The 16,770-nt window shown below is 48.4% G+C and overlaps 1 protein-coding gene across 2 annotated transcripts in view; it reads left to right on the top strand.

The window, feature by feature from the left end:
• The first annotated feature begins 1,876 nt into the window (after nucleotides 1-1,876).
• SLCO4A1 (solute carrier organic anion transporter family member 4A1) overlaps nucleotides 1,877-16,770 on the top strand; it is a 59,535-nt gene continuing 44,641 nt past the window's right edge. The window contains exon 1 of one of the 2 annotated variants that reach the window (XM_079979207.1): nucleotides 1,877-1,962. The gene's annotated coding sequence lies outside the window, so the exon portion shown is untranslated. Of the gene's footprint in view, nucleotides 1,963-11,379; nucleotides 11,429-16,770 lie in introns of those variants that run through there. The other variant, XM_079979208.1, reaches the window with a different exon arrangement.

Genomic DNA, 16,770 nt, shown 5'->3' with positions numbered 1-16,770 from the left:
ATCTTAACTTGCATCCAGTGCCACATTCTATGGTATGAATTATATGTTAAGAGCATAAGCTGAGCTGGATCAGTCCTACCTAGCCAACACTCCTGTTTCCAACGATGGACAGTCAGATAGATCTGGGAAACCCATAAGCAGAGCTAGAAAGCAAAAGCACCCTGCCCCACACTGTTGTCCAGTTGCCCTGGAAAATGGAGGGGTTGGACTAGACGACCCTTGAGGTCCCTTCTAACTCTACAATTCTATTTTTCTACAGCCACTTCTTAGCTGTCCATGCATTTATTCTGGCTCCCTTTCAAAGTCATCTCTAGCAATAGCCTGGTTAGAGATGTGGGTCAACCCCACACTGGCTGTAAAGAACCAAACAGACTCATCATGCACATCTGGGCTGGGTATCAAATGCTAAGGTAAAGGTAAAGGTAAAGGTACCCCTCCCCGTACGGGCCAGTCTTGACAGACTCTGGGGTTGTGCGCCCATCTCACTCAAGAGGCCAGGGGCCAGCGCTGTCCGGAGACACTTCCGGGTCACGTGGCCAGCGTGACAAAGCTGCATCTGGCGAGCCAGAGCCGCACACGGAAACGCCGTTTACCTTCCCGCTGGTAAGCGGTCCCTATTTATCTACTTGCACCCGGAGGTGCTTTTGAACTGCTAGGTTGGCAGGCGCTGGGACCGAGCAGCGGGAGCGCACCCCGCCGCAGGGAATTCGAACCGCCGACCTTTCGATTGGCAAGTCCTAGGCGCTGAGGCTTTAACCCACAGCGCCACCTGCGTCCCAATGGGCCCAGCACACTCAGTGTACTGAATGCAGGATACCAGGGAAATTAAAAGACGCCTGCTTCTTAGGAGAAAAGCAATGACAAACCTAGACAGCATCTTAAAAAGCAGAGACATCACCTTGCCAACAAAAGTCTGTATAGTTAAAGCTATGGTTTCCCCAATAGTGATGTATGGAAGTGAGAGCCGGACCATAAAGAAGGCTGATCGCCAAAGAATTTATGCTTTTGAATTATGGTGCTGGAGGAGACTCTTGAGAGTCCCATGGACTGCAAGAAGATCAAACCTATCCGTTCTTAAGGAAATCAGCCCTGAGTGCTCACTGGAAGGACAGATCCTGAAGCTGAGGCTCCAATACTTTGGCCACCTCATGAGAAGAGAAGACTCCCTGGAAAAGACCCTGATGTTGGGAAAGATGGAGGGGACAAGGAGAAGGGGACGACAGAGGACGAGATGGTTGGATAGTGTTCTCGAAGCTACCAGCATGAGTTTGACCAAAGTGCGGGAGGCAGTGGAAGACAGAAGTGCCTGGCGTGCTCTGTTCCATGGGGTCACGAAGAGTCGGACACGACTAAACAACTAAACAATACCAGCACCAAATCTTGCTGCAGGGTGTTCCACAGGGTGTCCCTGCCCTGAATCTACTGTCCATGGACGGCTTAAACTCTATTGCAGGAAGTTTCACCAGTTAATTTTGTGCCTGCTTGTAATCTACTCCCCATGCATTGCTGCCCTCCCACCTTAATCTTGTTGCAGGGAGTTCCACAAGTTCATGTTGTGCCTGAATCTACTCCCGGCGCGTGACTTGTTTCCCGCCCGCCTTCACCTCGTCTTGGCTCTGCCCTGATTCCTTCCCTCCTCGCCTCGCCTCTGTAAGCCCTTCCTCCCCCGGTGCGCTTATTATTATCTGCAGCCACACACGTACTCTAGGAGCTGTCACTTTCGGTTCAAAGGTACGTGCCGGCTTCTTCGCCATTGGCTCGGCTAAGATAAGGCCACCACCTCAGAGGCGCCTGGGTTGGCTTGGTGAAGCATCAGTCATGCCAGGTGGGTGGGATTAAAGAGGGATTGAATGGAAGGGAGGGGAGAAAGAGAGAGATGAAGAACTGATTAAGGAAGAGAGAGGAGCAGCATCTCCGGGGTCCCCACCCCGCCAAAAAAACACACACACCAAACCCGACCAGGTAGACGGGATGCGGGATGGGGAACGCAACGGGTGGTCTTGAGAAATGCGGACGGCAATTTCCGATGCTGTATATGTAATATTCTTAGTAGTGGGCTTAGAGGGGAAAAAATGCATGTTGGCCAGCCTGTTTTCCTGCTAGATTCCAAGAAGGATCAGAGGTGTGGTCCTGATCCCTATAAACACACGCGCACCCTGTGGACTCTGCGTTTATCAAATGTCCAGTCCGAGAGGGGCAAATACGGTCGGATGAGGAGCCGTTGTTGTAGGAGTCAGAGGGAAGGCAGGCAAAGGGTGGTTGAGAGAGAAAGCGGGGGGGGGGGGGAGCGTGCATGTTTCCGATGATCGGGACGAAATCCACACGTGAGAAGTGGAATCCCCCCACCCAGGGGAAAAAAGAGACCATGAATGAATGTCTATATGGACTGGGGAGAGAATGACTGAGGACCTCGCCAGCTTTTCCTTTGTCACGTCGTATTGTGGGCATCAGCTACTGTCTACTGATGGGGGAATTTGGGTTGTGTCTGGGGTGGGGAGAGGACAGATCCGTGGGGTGGGGATCTGGCGCGCGCGTCCGCCGCACATCTGTCCAGCCCAACCAAGAAGCCCTGGATTTATGATTCAGCATCAGCCAAGGAGCTCTTGTGGGTTGGCGAGGGGGCTGAGATGTCTGGTGAATAGGGGGAATGAACCGGGGAAGCGACGGGGGTTTCCTCGCAAACCCAGCGATCTCCTCGGTCTTTCTTTGTGCGGCGGAACATTTCTGGCGAGGGCGAGGCGGATCAGGTGGCTGAGTTATTTTGGAACCCGGTTTGCCTGAATGGAGCTGCGACGCTTGCATTCTTCAGTGCCTTTAAAAAAAAAAAAAAATCTACCTTTTGACTCCCTTTTGTATTTCTCGAAGTATGAGGGCTGGTTCTGGCGCCTCAGGGAGATGCGCTCTGCACATGTTCAGAAACGCTGCCTTGTATTGCTGCTCTTTACACCTTCCAATGCGGGCGCGCGCGCGAGGGGGGAAGAGAGAGAATCGCCTTTGGAGTGTAAACCCCTGAGGAATTACTGGGTGGGGGCTCCCTGACTGTGGAAGAGGAAAGGGGGCGAGATGGGCTACCAGGTACAAAATTTTAGAATTGTAGAGTTGGAAGGAACCCCGGGGGTCATCTAGTCCAACCCCCTGCACTCGAGTGGTGCTCGAACCCAGAACCCTGAGATTAAGAGTCTCATGCTTTATCGACTGAGCTATCCCAGAGCGAGGGACTAAGATTTTTTTCTTGTTTTTTTTTTTTTTTTAAATCAGAACTACAGAATGTTCTGAATGGGCTTTGATTGAGAGGGTCAGAGCAATCGCGATCGTCCTCAATCTCTTTCGAAACTGGCAAGGAAATTGAGAAGGGTTGGCTCTCAGTGGCGATTAGGCAGTAGTCTAGACGTGCGTCAAAAGGGGCGCCCTCTAAGAAACATTGGGAGCTGCCTTAGACCGCGTTAGACCGTTGGCCCATCTTAGCTGAGCATCGTCTACACGGACTGGCAGCTGTTCTCCAGCATCTCAGGCAGGCGTCTCACCAAACCAGGGGTACCAACTTGGATAAAATATTGGGGGGGGGGCAAGTAAGCCGCTCCCGCATAATCGACCATATGACGCGGTGCATGAATGGCAGTGCCCATGAACTTTGGACTGGCCCGGCCCCCTCAAGTCCTTAATGGGGGGGAGACCCCTTGGCCCCCTAGGAGTACAGTGGTACCTCGGGTTATATATGCTTCAGGTTACAGACTCCGCTAACCCAGAAATAGTACCTCGGGTTAAGAACTTTGCTTCAGGATGAGAACAGCAATTGTGCTCCGGTGGCGCGGCAGCAGCAGGAGGCCCCATTAGCTAAAGTGATGCTTCAGGTTAAGTACGGACCTCCGGAACGAATTAAGTACTTAACCTGAGGAACCACTGTATATTGAACCTGGGACTTTCTCCTGCTTGCAAGGCAGGCTCTCTCTCTCAGCCCCTGGGATAAGGCTGCGCTTCGGTAGGGCCGGAGAGGCTGGGTCTCCCTCGCGCTCAGACAATCCGGATTCACTGCGGCTGCCAGGCCACGTGGGAGCGTGGGAAGCGAAGCGCAGCAGCAGCACCCCCCCCCCCCCCCAGGGAAGGTGGTGGGGTCCCTGCCTTCCCTGCCTGCCTTTGGGAGCTGCCAGTGGGAAACGCTTGGCGATGCGGGAGAGAAAGAGAGAGGGATGTGGCTGGAGGGAGGGGTTCTCGAGGGCGGGGGCAGGTTAGGGGCTTAATTGAATTGCGGCGACTCCGAGGAGGGAGAGGCGCGGGGGAGGCGCGCTCGCGGGTCTCTAGCGTCTGCCGCCGGGGGTTATGTTCGGTCATCCACCTGTGCGCTCCGCTTCTGCGGCTGCTCGCCGGCACGCACAGGAAGCCGCGGGCAGCTGCTTCCCCCGCCCTCCGCTGGTTTGGAGAAACCGGGTAGCCGAATCTCCTCGGCCACCGATCGGCCTTGTGGAGCGACGTGGTGCTGCATATTGCAATGAAATGAAGCCCCCGCCTGCCACGTTTGTGGGACGTGGAGAGCCCCAGGGTGGCTGCGCTGAAGAAGTCGTGGGAACTGCAACTGGCAGCCGGAGGGCGCGTTCACACGACCCCTGTGGAGCATTTGAGGGCACCGGGCTGCTGCACACACACACACACACACACCGCATGTGCGTGGGTGTGGGCCCGGCCTGAAGTGGTTGCCTGAGCCCACTGATAGGCAACTGGCAGCCTTGGAGCTAAATGCAGCCCACAGCTGATTGATTAGCTCTTGTCCCCATTGCTCACCCTTGTGTCTTCGGGTAGATAGAGCTATGCACCCTTTTGGTCCTAGTCGGTGTTTTCACATGATTCACAAGGGAGAAAAAAGACCTGGGAACGTGCCACATCGTCTTGACAACAGGCAACACCCTATTTGGGGAACTGTAATGTTTGACAGTTTGACCCACCTGGGACATGGGTGGCGCTGTGGATTAAACCACAGAGCCTACGACTTGCCAATCAGAAGGTCGGTGGTTCGAATCCCCGCAACGGAGTGAGCTCCCATTGCTCGGTCCCTGCAACTACCTGACATTCAGAAGACATCTTAAGGCAGCCCTGTTCAGGGAAGTTTTTAACGTGTGATATTTTGTTGTATTTTTGCTTTCTATGGAAGCCGCCCAGAGTGGCTGGGGAGGCCCAGCCAGATGGGCGGGGTATAAATAATAAATTATTATTATTATATTATCCTGCCAACCCAGTAGTTCAAAAGCACGCCAAAGTGCAAGTAGATAAATAGGTACCACTCCGGCGGGAAGGTAAACGCCATTTCCGTGTGCTGCTCTGATTTGCCAGAAGCGGCTTAGTCATGCTGGCCACATGACCTGGAAGCTGTACGCCGGCTCCCTCGGCCAATAAAGCGAGATGAACACCGCAACCCCAGAGTTGGTCACGACTGGACCTAATGGTCAGGGGTCCCTTTACCTTTACCTAATGTTTGAAATGGTTTTAGAGTTGTATTTCAAATTGTTGTCACCCACCCTTACGATGAAGGGCAGGTAATAAGTCAAAATTGTCGCCGTCGTCAGCTGGGGCCTCTAAAACTAGTAGGATCCTGATTCTTTGGGAACTGGCTCTTGTGCAGCTGGGGAAGTGTTTGGATGTGCAGGGATGCAATGAACATAGACTGAACTATGAAGAAATAAACTCTGGCATCATGCCTTCTTGGAGGCCAGCTTTGCAAACTGAAGCTGGAAGGTTGCATATTTCATGGCTGCCTTGCTCTGAAATGTGAAATGCAAAAGGGGCTGCCAGCTTTTTTTCCTGGCAAGGCTCCTGTGTCTTTAAATGCAGATAATAATAATAATAATTCTGCAGCATGTGAAGATTTCTCACACCACAAAGTTTCATATGCCCAATTTCCCCCTGTGCTTCAGCTCTGAAAGGCTCAGGAGCCTTGCCAGACAAAATAGTTGGCGGCCCTGGCTGAGGCTAGCTTTGAAACTTCGCTTGAAGCTGGGCGACAACTAATGGAAGGCTCTTCTGCAAATTCAGCCATGCACAAGCCCAATTAAATCAATGTGGTTAAGTGCACCTAGCAGTAGCACAGGGTTGGGTTATTCCTGACCTCGCTCGAGGGGGAGGCTTTCGTGAGATAAGTTGAACAAACAACCTAATTGCAGAGGCACTTGAGGTTTCTCATGCTCTTGTGCATCACTAATAGTCATGGCTAATTGTCTGTGGGTAGGTGGGAGCTGGAGGTGACTCACGAAAGGTCTCTATTTCATTCAGATTGAAAGCGCAGAACCTTGAGTGAGGTCACTTGGTTGGTTGGGGGGAAACTGAATCACATGTGGGGAAATTCAGCTCAGACAATAGCGAGTGGAGCATGAAGAGATGGGCAAAGCATTCCTAGCGGGTGTGGAAGGAGAATCATATATCATTTTAGAGTTGGAAGGGACCATGAGGGTCATCTAGTCCAGCCCCCTGCTTTTCAGGAATCTTTTGCCCAGCGTGAGGCTAAACCCCTGAGATTAAGAGTCTCATGCTTTACTGACTGAGCTATTCCACCTCTTTACTGGCCTGCACTAAGCAGGGAGAAGACTGGGCGGTGAGTGGGTTTTCAATCTTTTTATTTTTCAGTCTTTTTATTTTTTTTATACTAATGAGAGGGGAAAAATGCAAGCTCTGAAGCTGGCATACCTTCTGGTCTCTCTGAGAACACGTCGGAAGAAGTGAGTGGAGCTTTGAATCTATTGCAGGGGTAGGCAGCCTAAGGCCCGGGGGCCGGATGTGGCCCAATCCGGCCCATGGGCGGTCTGTTTTTACATGGGTAGAATGTTTCCTTTTATTTAAAATGCATCTCTGGGTTATTTGTGGGGCCTGCCTGGTGTTTTTACATGAGTAGAATGTGCCCTTTTATTTAAAATGCATCTCTGGGTTATTTGTGGGGCATAGGAATTCGTTCATTTTTCCCCTTCACATGGCCTGAGGGACGGTGGACCGGCCCACGGCTGAAAAAGGTTGCTGACCCTCTGATCTAGTGGATCCAAGGCCTTTCCCCACAACAGATCCAATCCATGGAACATTGGCAGGAGTGCTGCACCCGTGGCAGAGCCTGTGCCTGTGGACCTCCCTCTGTGCTCGCAGCAGAGCAGATCCATCCACACCATGCAATGGCCGTGTAGCTGCCCTCTCCAGGAGCTTGGGATTACTCACATAATCATGGTGCACAAGAGGCAATGGTCATGAGGCTAATGGATGCAGTAAAAAAACACTCTTTGTAATCTGCTAGTAATAATACTAAGTTTTTATTTATACCCCACCCTTCCTGGTTTAAAAACCGGGCTCAGGGCGGCTAACAACAAATTTAAAACACTTAGGTACTTATAAAAGCAGCATAAAATACAGTATAAAAAACATGAATAACAATAAAATTCAAAGTTAAAAAATCAATTTAGGGGAAATCCATCTAATAAATATTGGATAATCCCCAGGGCTAGCTGGCTGAATTAGTCCTACTTGGGCCAGCAAGGAGGCCAGGGGAGAAATAGCTGTGCGGTCTCAGAGTGGGTAATCTTCATAAAAGGGGAGGGGAAAGGAAGAGAAGGGAAATAAAAGATCAGGCTGAATTCAACTTAAAAGCCAGATGGAATAGCTCTGTCTTACAGACCCAACAGAAGGAGGTTAAATCCTGAAGGGCCCTAGTCTCATGGGACAGAGCCATCACTGGAAAGGCCCTGGCCCTGGCCCTGGTGGAGGATAGCTGACTTCCTTAGGGCCCGGGACCTCTAAACTATGGTTAATCATGGAGCTTAAGGTCCTCTGCTGCAGCAAAATGAGAGATCCCCAGAAACCATACTCCGAAGGAGTGGTTTTCAGCCAGTGTGCCGTGGTACCCTGGGGTGCCAAGGGCAACACTGGCCTCTGTCCTCTGTCCTCTGTCCTTCTTTCCTTCCCTCCCTCCTCTGATTCCCTCTCACGTTTGTTGCAGCAGCCCTGGCTATAAGCTCCGCAGGTGAAGGGTCCTCTGGGAGGCAACTCTCCTTGGGGTGTGGGTGGGGAGCAGCTTAGAGACCTGGGATGGCAGTAGCAGCTGCCTGGAGGACTCACAAGGAGAGGGGAAAGGAGAGGAGGCTGAGGGAACACTCCACAAGGGAGGGTGTTTTGAAAGGGGTGAGGGGCTGCTAGTTCAGCAGGCAAGGGGTGACATAACTGGGCTCCTGAGCCCCACAGGGGTGCAGCAGAAAGATTGTAGTTGGTTAAGGGAGCCATGGACTCAAAAAGTTTGAAAACCTCTGGGTACTTACATGAAACTATTAATAAAACACAAAGCACTTATATCTGGTAACAGCAAGGTTATAGCAACCTTTACCATTAAAAGAAACCTTCAGGTTCTCAATCCATTTAGTTCTATATTTGAATTTTTAATTAATTGATTAATTAACTAATACTTAGCCTTTTCCCCATTATGGAAGTCAAGACGGCATTGCAGGGGGTTGGACTAGATGGCCCTTCAAATTCTACAATTCTATGATCCTATGATTCATGCAGGTTCCCAGGAGGTCTCCTGCCCCATGAAAGGTTACTGCATCATGCACCATATTGCACCATAAGTCCTGAACTGCCAAGAGCCGACTCCGTTCTTCTGCCAGCTACAATTCTAGCTGTGCATGTAATCTTGGGCAAATCCAGCGGGTTCTAATGTCGGCAGCCTCCATATTCGCTCAGTAAATTGCCGCGTGAAGTTTGGAAATAACTTTGGCAGCGGTAACAGCGTTACAAGGCCTGGCAATTGCCCCTGTTGCTCCTTATTCACTGACAGACCGGGTGGGAAAGGCGTAGCTCAGGATCCCCACACACCCAAAGTGTTGAAAAACCTCCTCTTTCCACAGGTCCCCCATCCCCAATTCTAACTGTAGTCAGTAGCAGAAGAAGCTGCTCGGGCCCCTGGGGTGGGGCGAGGGCAGAGCGGGGGGTGGGGGCAGGGGGCAGGGCACGCTGTGGGGCCTCCAGAGCCTGCCTGCCTCCTCCCACTCAGCTGCCCTACAGTTGGGGGGTTTGGGCAGCATGGAGCCTGCGTGTGCCCAAGCTACCGCATGTCTCCCAGGAGAGACACGTGGCTTGGGCGTGCTGCAGGCCCCACAGTGCCACCTGGCATTTTGTCATCCCCCCCCCCAGTGGTGACACCTGGGGCGGCCTGCACCCACCACACCTTCCTCCCTCCGCCCCTGATTGTAGTAGCAAGTTGAGCTGCTTAAAAAGGGTCATCGTTGGAGCAAGCCTCCAGTGGAAACATGCCTAAGGCTTCAGAGGAATCGCTATCCGTTCTCGTGATCTCTACTAGTCATGCACAATGGGAGCTGGCAATGTGCATCTGTCATCAGCTTGACCTTAACTACAATGTCATTGTGAATGGTGCAAGCCATATCTTCTCCACCCATTCCAAAGCGAGAGAGAGAGAGAGAGAGAGAGAGAGAGAGAGAGAGGTTTATGCCTCCTGACTAGCGTCCACCTTACTTTGTAAGGGTTGGAACCCGAACACTCCCGGAAAATGTTGCTTGCCCTGTCAAAAATCTCCCTCAACTACCCTCATCCCACCAGAAGTGCTTTCATAATAGGGGTAGTAGTAACAAAGGATTGGCTGCACCGGAACTGAGTGCCACTGTTGAATAAAGGAACTGGAGGAAATGGTGGATTGGGCCTATCCGTTTTAAATCTGCCTTTGAATTTGGGGTGTGCAATAAGTTTTGTTTTTGCTGTATCTATGTTTCTATTCATTTTGTGGTTTTACATATTTATTTTGTAGTTTTAAAAACGTTTCTTCCTTATTTCCCATAAGCTGCCCAGAGAAACTTTTCTTATGGAATAGCATAAATAGTATCGGTAAAGAAACTCTGCATCACTCCACTGACATATTTTACTAGCCTTGCTGGAAATCCTCTGACTTCCCTCCCAATTCATGCAATGTTTTGCCAATGCGGGGAATCCCCAAACTCATTTTGGATCTTGCTTTAGGCAACTTTGCAGCAGCCACCATAAACTGTCTGATTCATTCTGCCCCAACCCAGGGCGTATGTGTGCATTAGACCACAACTTCTTGTTTCTTCTTCCGTGTATGTGAGATCAGTTGTCTTCAGGCCTCTGGCAGGATTCCTAATGCACACAAGTATTAAAGTGAAGAAAAAGCCGCTTTTTGTGTGACCTCTGTTTATCCACAAAACATTTTAAGCTTGTATAGACATCTAATTTCATGTCGTCTCTCAGGCCCAGAATCTGTCTCAGACCCTCCAAGTGTCCCTGCTTTCCAGGGACAGTCCCAGATTTACAGAAGTTGTCCCGATTTTTAATTTGATCCCAAAATGTCCCACTTTTCCTTAGGATGGCCCTATTTTCATTGGGGAAATGTTGGAGGGTGTGGAGGTATGCAACCCTCAAGCCAAGGGGATAAGTAACTTAACAACCTTTTGAAGACATCTGAAGGCAGCCCTGCATAGGGAAGCTTTTTAATGTTTCATGTTTCATTATGTTTTTATATATGTTGGAAGCTGTCCAGAGTGACTGGGGCAACCCAGCCAAATGGCCAGGGTATAAATAAGAAAATTGTTATTGTTGTTGAATAGGACGCCCCTATTTTCATCAGAGAAATGTTTGAAGGTATGTGTGTCTTTCCTCTCCAGACTTGGGTGTTCCCAAAATATTTTCTGTTGATCCTGGAGTATGCAATTGAAACACCACACAGGGGTTTGAAACTTAATTGGTTTATTAACAAGGGACTCAGCTACATTAGTAAAGAAACAGCTATTTGAATGCACTATAAACACACAACACCAGATGGCACCAGAGAGCAGTAAATTTTAAAATGTGATTATTCATAGGGATTTCTTTCTTTTGTCACAACGATCTAATTTTTGACTTATTTATAGTGGGGGGTTTTCCTGTGTCTAGATCCACCCAAGGTTATATACACCCAAGGTTATATACAGTTCCTACTACAAGCCTGCCCCCCTCCCTTCAGTATAGCTGACAAAAACCCAAGCTATTTCCCACAAACATGCCACTTTGTGCCTGTGGCTTGAGAATGAATGGAACTAGCTCTCTGCCACTTTTGAAAGAGTTCAAGAGTCACATGAGGAGATGCTATGTTCAATGGACAACACGTAGGTGATAAACAAATTATTTATGTGAATCCCTTTATTTCACTTCTTTCCTGATGTTGGGGAACAGATTGCCATTACAGTTGTACCTTGGAAGTTGAACAGAATATATTCCAGAAGTCCGTTCAACTTCCAAAACGTTCGAAAACCAAATTGTGGCTTCTGATTGCAGCCAATTGGAAGCAGCGGAAGCCCCATCAGACGCTCGGGTTCCAAAAGAACATTTGCAAACTGGAACAATCACTTCTGGGTTTGTGGCGTTCAGTAGCAAAAACGTCCGAGTTCCAGGGTGTTCGAGATCCAAAGTACAACTGTATTTTCATGTCTTGGTTGATCTGGCTGGCTGCTTTTGGAATTGAAAGGCAGGAATGGCTAGACCTTGTCTTATCCAACTGAGCAAATTTCAAGAGCTATCGCCATTCTTTTGGAACTCTGAAAGGAGGAAAGCTTGAGTCCAGAGTCCACTTTAAAAGGATGGAGCTGCCCTTTGCATGTCCCTCTCTGAGCTACTCCTAAAGGTCAGGGGTGCTTCCAGAATGGCGTGGAATCTGGAATGGGCATTGGCTGCATCTGGAGGAGGAAACATGCAGGAGTTAAGGACCTCCTGCCCTTTACATGCAAGGAAGTACCTTCTTTTCACATAAGGCGAATTCTGAATTCCACCCAGGGTCAGTCACTAAGTTGGTCTGAAAGGCAGGATATAAAAGAGATTGGGTTATTATGGGATTCCTTCTAGGACCCAACCAGAACTGCATTGCCAGGCCATTGCATCTCTAATGCTAGCCTGGATAGGTCAGAAAAAGGAAATAGCATGGGACAGGGTGAGCAAGACAGCTCTTGTGGGGTGACCTTTCCTCCACCCCTTTTTTTTCTTTAAAATGCAATCAAAGCTGAAAAGTATGCTTTTGAAGGATTTGCAATTTCCGAAGAAACATATCCCTCTGTGACAGCTGCTGTGCAATGCTGCTATTTCTCAAGAGTATGAGATCTGGTTTGACAAAATGTCCATCTCTCCCAGAGATGCAAAATGAGCCCCTTGGAATGCCAACAGATGTTTGTGCCTGGCAACAGAAACATTATATACCCTTATCTTGGGAAGAAAATGTTGTGTCCGTTTGGCAGTGTGATGTGTGTTTTTTTTAAAAAAAGGAATATTTTTTCCCACCCCTTGGCACTGGGAACAAAATTTATGCCTAATATTTCAAAAAGGCCTCCTGGGAAGGAAGGAAGGAAGGAAGGAAGGAAGGAAGGAAGGAAGGAAGGAAGGATGGTAGACACCCACCTTTGATCTCTCTTCCCAATGCTCCCCTTCCCCATAGACCTCAAGGGGCAGGTCCATGCCATACATCTAAAATGCCCCCAATACACATTTAAAGCACATGTGCATTCGATGAACTTTAATTGTAAGGTGTGCATATGGTTGGTGCATTTGTGCTTGCAGTCAGTTTCATTTTCATTTACTAAACTTCTTCTTCGGCGATGACTCATAGCCAAGTAAGATTGTCTTCCATAAACACAGTTTTAACAGTGACTGTGGAGGCCAATTCTGGATCCACACGTCCTTTCACAGTGGGGACATGGGTTTCCGGGTGGGAGTTGATCATGGTGAGGGTTTCCTTCCTCTTAGCATGTTTCTTCTTTTCGTCCTGAGTTCAAGTGTCTTCAAAGCCCATGAAACCTTTGGTAAAGGCTGTTCTCCAACTGGAGCACTCGCAGGCCAGTGTTTCCCCATTGTCGGTGTTTATACTACATTTTTTTAATATTTGCCTTCAGAAAGTTTTTAAACCTCATTTGTTGACCACCAGCATTACGCTTCCCATTTTTAAGTTTGGAACAGAGTACAGTCATACCTTGGGCTTCAGGTTGCACGATTTCGGGTTGCGCACTGCACTGAACCCGGAAGTACTGGAATGGGTTACTTCTGGGTTTCAGCACTTGCACATGCACAGAAGCGCTAGATCATGCTTTGTGCATGCGCAGAAGCGCCGAATCACAACCTATGCATGCGCAGACGTGTGGGTCGCGGGTTGCAAACATGCCTCCCACACGGATCACGTTCGCAACTCGAGCGTCCACTGTAGTTGCTTTGGAAGACGATAATCAGGCATCTGCACAACATGACCAGTCCATTGAAGTTGATGTTGAAGTATAATTGCTTCAACACTGGTGATCTTATTATTCACTTGTCACCCAAAGGTCTACAAGCAATTAACAGCAAAAAAGGAGATACATATTACTGGGGGGGGGGGGGGAGAGAGAATCAGTGTGTGTGTTATACAATACACTAATATTTTATATATTGGGGGTACTCAAGAGTACGCAGTACGCAGTACCGGCAACTTTTTCCCCTAAAAGAAAAGCACTGGTTAGAAGTGTAGCACTTACTGTAACAACTTTATGGTGAATACTGGCACCTCTTTTTCTAGAAGAAAAGCACTGCATAGAACATAACACCCTTAAAAAAAATACTCAAATAATAAACAAAGCATTTCTCAGACCCACTGATTAACAAATCCAAAACCTCACCCCCTAGTCCAAAAATCATTCACATCAAAACATCAATTTCCCCGTTTAACCTCACCACCCAGAAGTCTGGGGTCAAGTCCATTTATTACAAACCAGTGGTGGGTTGGATAGTTTCTCATCCAACTTTGGTGGTCATTGGTTATGTTCCAGTCGTGCTCCTTTAACTCAGTGGCAGGCAACTATCTTTAACCCAAGGATGGAGGCTCTTAGAGTAGATTATAATTTATCTTGCAAAAGCCAGATGTTTCAGTGCACTTCCACGCACACAGGTGTTTCTACAGCCAGCCATGCATAGAGGGTATTATCAGTTCAAGGACATGTACCAGCCAGGGAAAAGCACTTTGACAGGAGCAATGCCCCTGAACAAGGCTAGATCCAAGGATCCCTCCAAGGTGGCAATGTGTTTCTTTACCTCCTCATTTTATTCTCACAACTACCTTGTGAGGTAGGTTAGGCTGAGAGGCAGCAACTGACTCCAAGTGAGGTCCATGCCGCAGTGGGGATTTGAACCCTGGTCTCCCATGTCCTAGTCCGGCACTCGAACCACTACACCACACTGGATCTCAATAACAAATAGGAAAAAAGAAAGAAGCTGAGGGACTAGAGAGGGCATACACAACCCTTGTATACTTAAAGGCACAGGCAACTCAACTCCTACAATGAAGAGTGAAAGTCTAATTTTCATTTGCCAAGTGAGTGAGCACTGCAATTGGTCACGTCAGGTTGATAGACCAAAATGCGTTGAGCACAATCTCTCACAAGCAATTTGAAATATACTCAGAGTTGCAAAGTGATTTCATGCTCTTTATTCAGCTCATAGTGGTGAGGAGGAATGAATGAATGTCCCCTCAAAGTATCTGCTTTATATACATTATTTACACAATGGGCTGCACATGATTGGCTAATTCTGGAATTCTACTGTAAGCCAATCAGGTTGTGGATTCACTTATATCTGGAGCATGATTGGGTGGTTCCTGCCAACCAATCATACTGCTGCATTCTCCTAGGACCAATCAGACTGCTGCATTCTGAATCCTAATGTACTAGGGCCAATCAGACTGCTGCAGTTTGGATCCTATTCAACTCAGTACATAACACAATTGAAATGGAAAGAGTAAAAAAAAAAAGTCACGAAGGTTCAAAGACATTTGGCAGAAAAGCTTTGCACGTCAATAATTGTTCTCTCCCCATTCAACCAATCAACCAACCAACAAGTCTGTTTTGTTTTTCACTGATACTGTTCCTGGGAAGAATTGGAGGAAAGTGTTTAGCTGGCAGTGGGAAGTGTATTTGGCTTTTGTATGCAAACGTCATTTGTCAGACACTTTGGTAATATCTGTGACATAAATATTTGGGCCGTCTTGCAATTTACAAGGCTCAGGTGACCTTTTTTTCTCATTTCGTGGCCAGTCTCTTGCCGGTGGAGTTGCACAGATAGTTTTAAACCAGGGGTCAGCAAACTTTTTCAGCAGGGGGGCCAATCCACTGTCCCTCAGACCTTGTGGGGAGCCAGACTATATTGGGGGGGGGGATGAACAAATTCCTATGCCACACAAATAACTCAGAGATGCATTTTAAATAAAAGCACACATTCTGCTCATGTAAAAACACGCGGATTCCCACACCGTTCGCTGGCTGGATTTAGAAGACAATTGGGCAGGATCCGGCTCCCGGGTCTTAGTTTGCCTACCCATGGTTTAGGTGTTGCTCGAAAGGCAGACGTTGTGGTTTTTAAAGGAAGGAGATATCAGAGTATTTGCATGGCCTCCAGCTATGCCTTTTGAGCATTTCCTTTTCGCACTCTACATATTATTTCCTGGTGTGCCCTACATACTAGACATGAACTCCAACTACAGTGGTACCACGGGTTACATACGCTTCAGGTTACATACGCTTCAGGTTACACACTCCTCTAACCCAGAAATAGTGCTTCAGGTTAAGAACTTTGCTTCAGGATGAGAACAGAAATCATGCTCTGGCAGCGCGGCAGCAGCGGGAGGCCCCATTAGCTAAAGTGGTGATTCAAGTTAAGAACAATTTCAGGTTAAGAACGGACCTCCGGAACGAATTAAGTACTTAACCCGAGGTACCACTGTATATATTCTGCTAGTGAATTACTGAAATTCTCACTTTCAACAATTCTTAAGATCCTTTATCAAAGGGCTTGTTCATAGGTTGGCATTGATCACTGTTTTTGTGCTGGTTTTCCATGCTATTGGGCTCAAAAAATGCCTAGAATTTTATATGTACTTTTTGGGGTCTATTGATAGCAGACCCATTTGGGGGCATTAACATGGGTGGACTAGCTAACTGTCTGACTAGGTTTAGAAGAAAGTCCCATCAAAGCCGGACCTGCACAGAGACTTCTGAATTCCAGCACTCGGCAGTGACATCATAGGCGCCGACTCCATGGGGCTGAGGGGGTTACATTATGCTTTGTAAAATCACAAAATTATGTTGGTATTTTTTATTTTCCTTGTTTGACGATAGTTACCTTTTAAAATACATTCAGTAATGAGTTAAAACAAAGCCACTCCCGATCTAGAGGGGGGGTGGGGTTGCGGGCTCTCAACCCATCAACAATCTTGCGGGGCTGGCGTCAGCCCCGCGAGAAGCGGGGATTCCCCCTAGCTCATTAATATTCACCGCCCACGGCGGCAGCCAATCGGCTGCCGCAAAGGGCGGGCCCTCACAGGTTCACTTAAGGTCGGGGCAGCCCGGGGCTCGCCCCTTTCGTTCCCCCAGCAGCAGCGGTTTGGAGGTCTTGGGCCCCCCCAATATTTTTTATAAGTCGGTATGGGCCCCCGCCCCCCCAATATTTTTTATAAGTCGGCGCCCCTGAGTGACATCATCACCAAGCGCCAGAGCATGAAGGTCCTAGACCCGTAACATATGCAAAATGCATCAGGACTCCATTTTCACTGCTCTGCTTCTTGCATGCTAAATACCAGAGGCAGAAGGGAAGGCCAAAAAGGTCCAATTCACAGGGTGGAGAGCATAGGTTTCTGAGATAGCTCTAGTGGTCTTTTGCATGTAGCATAAAGGGAAAGAGGTTTCTGCTGAAATAGGTAGTGACCCTAATATATACCTAATATATACCAGAATGTGAAATTGTAGCACC

The sequence above is a fragment of the Podarcis cretensis genome, assembly GCF_951804945.1.
Source record: "Podarcis cretensis genome assembly, chromosome: 6".
Lineage (NCBI taxonomy): Eukaryota > Metazoa > Chordata > Lepidosauria > Squamata > Lacertidae > Podarcis > Podarcis cretensis.
This window is presented reverse-complemented; position numbering and strand designations above follow the sequence as displayed.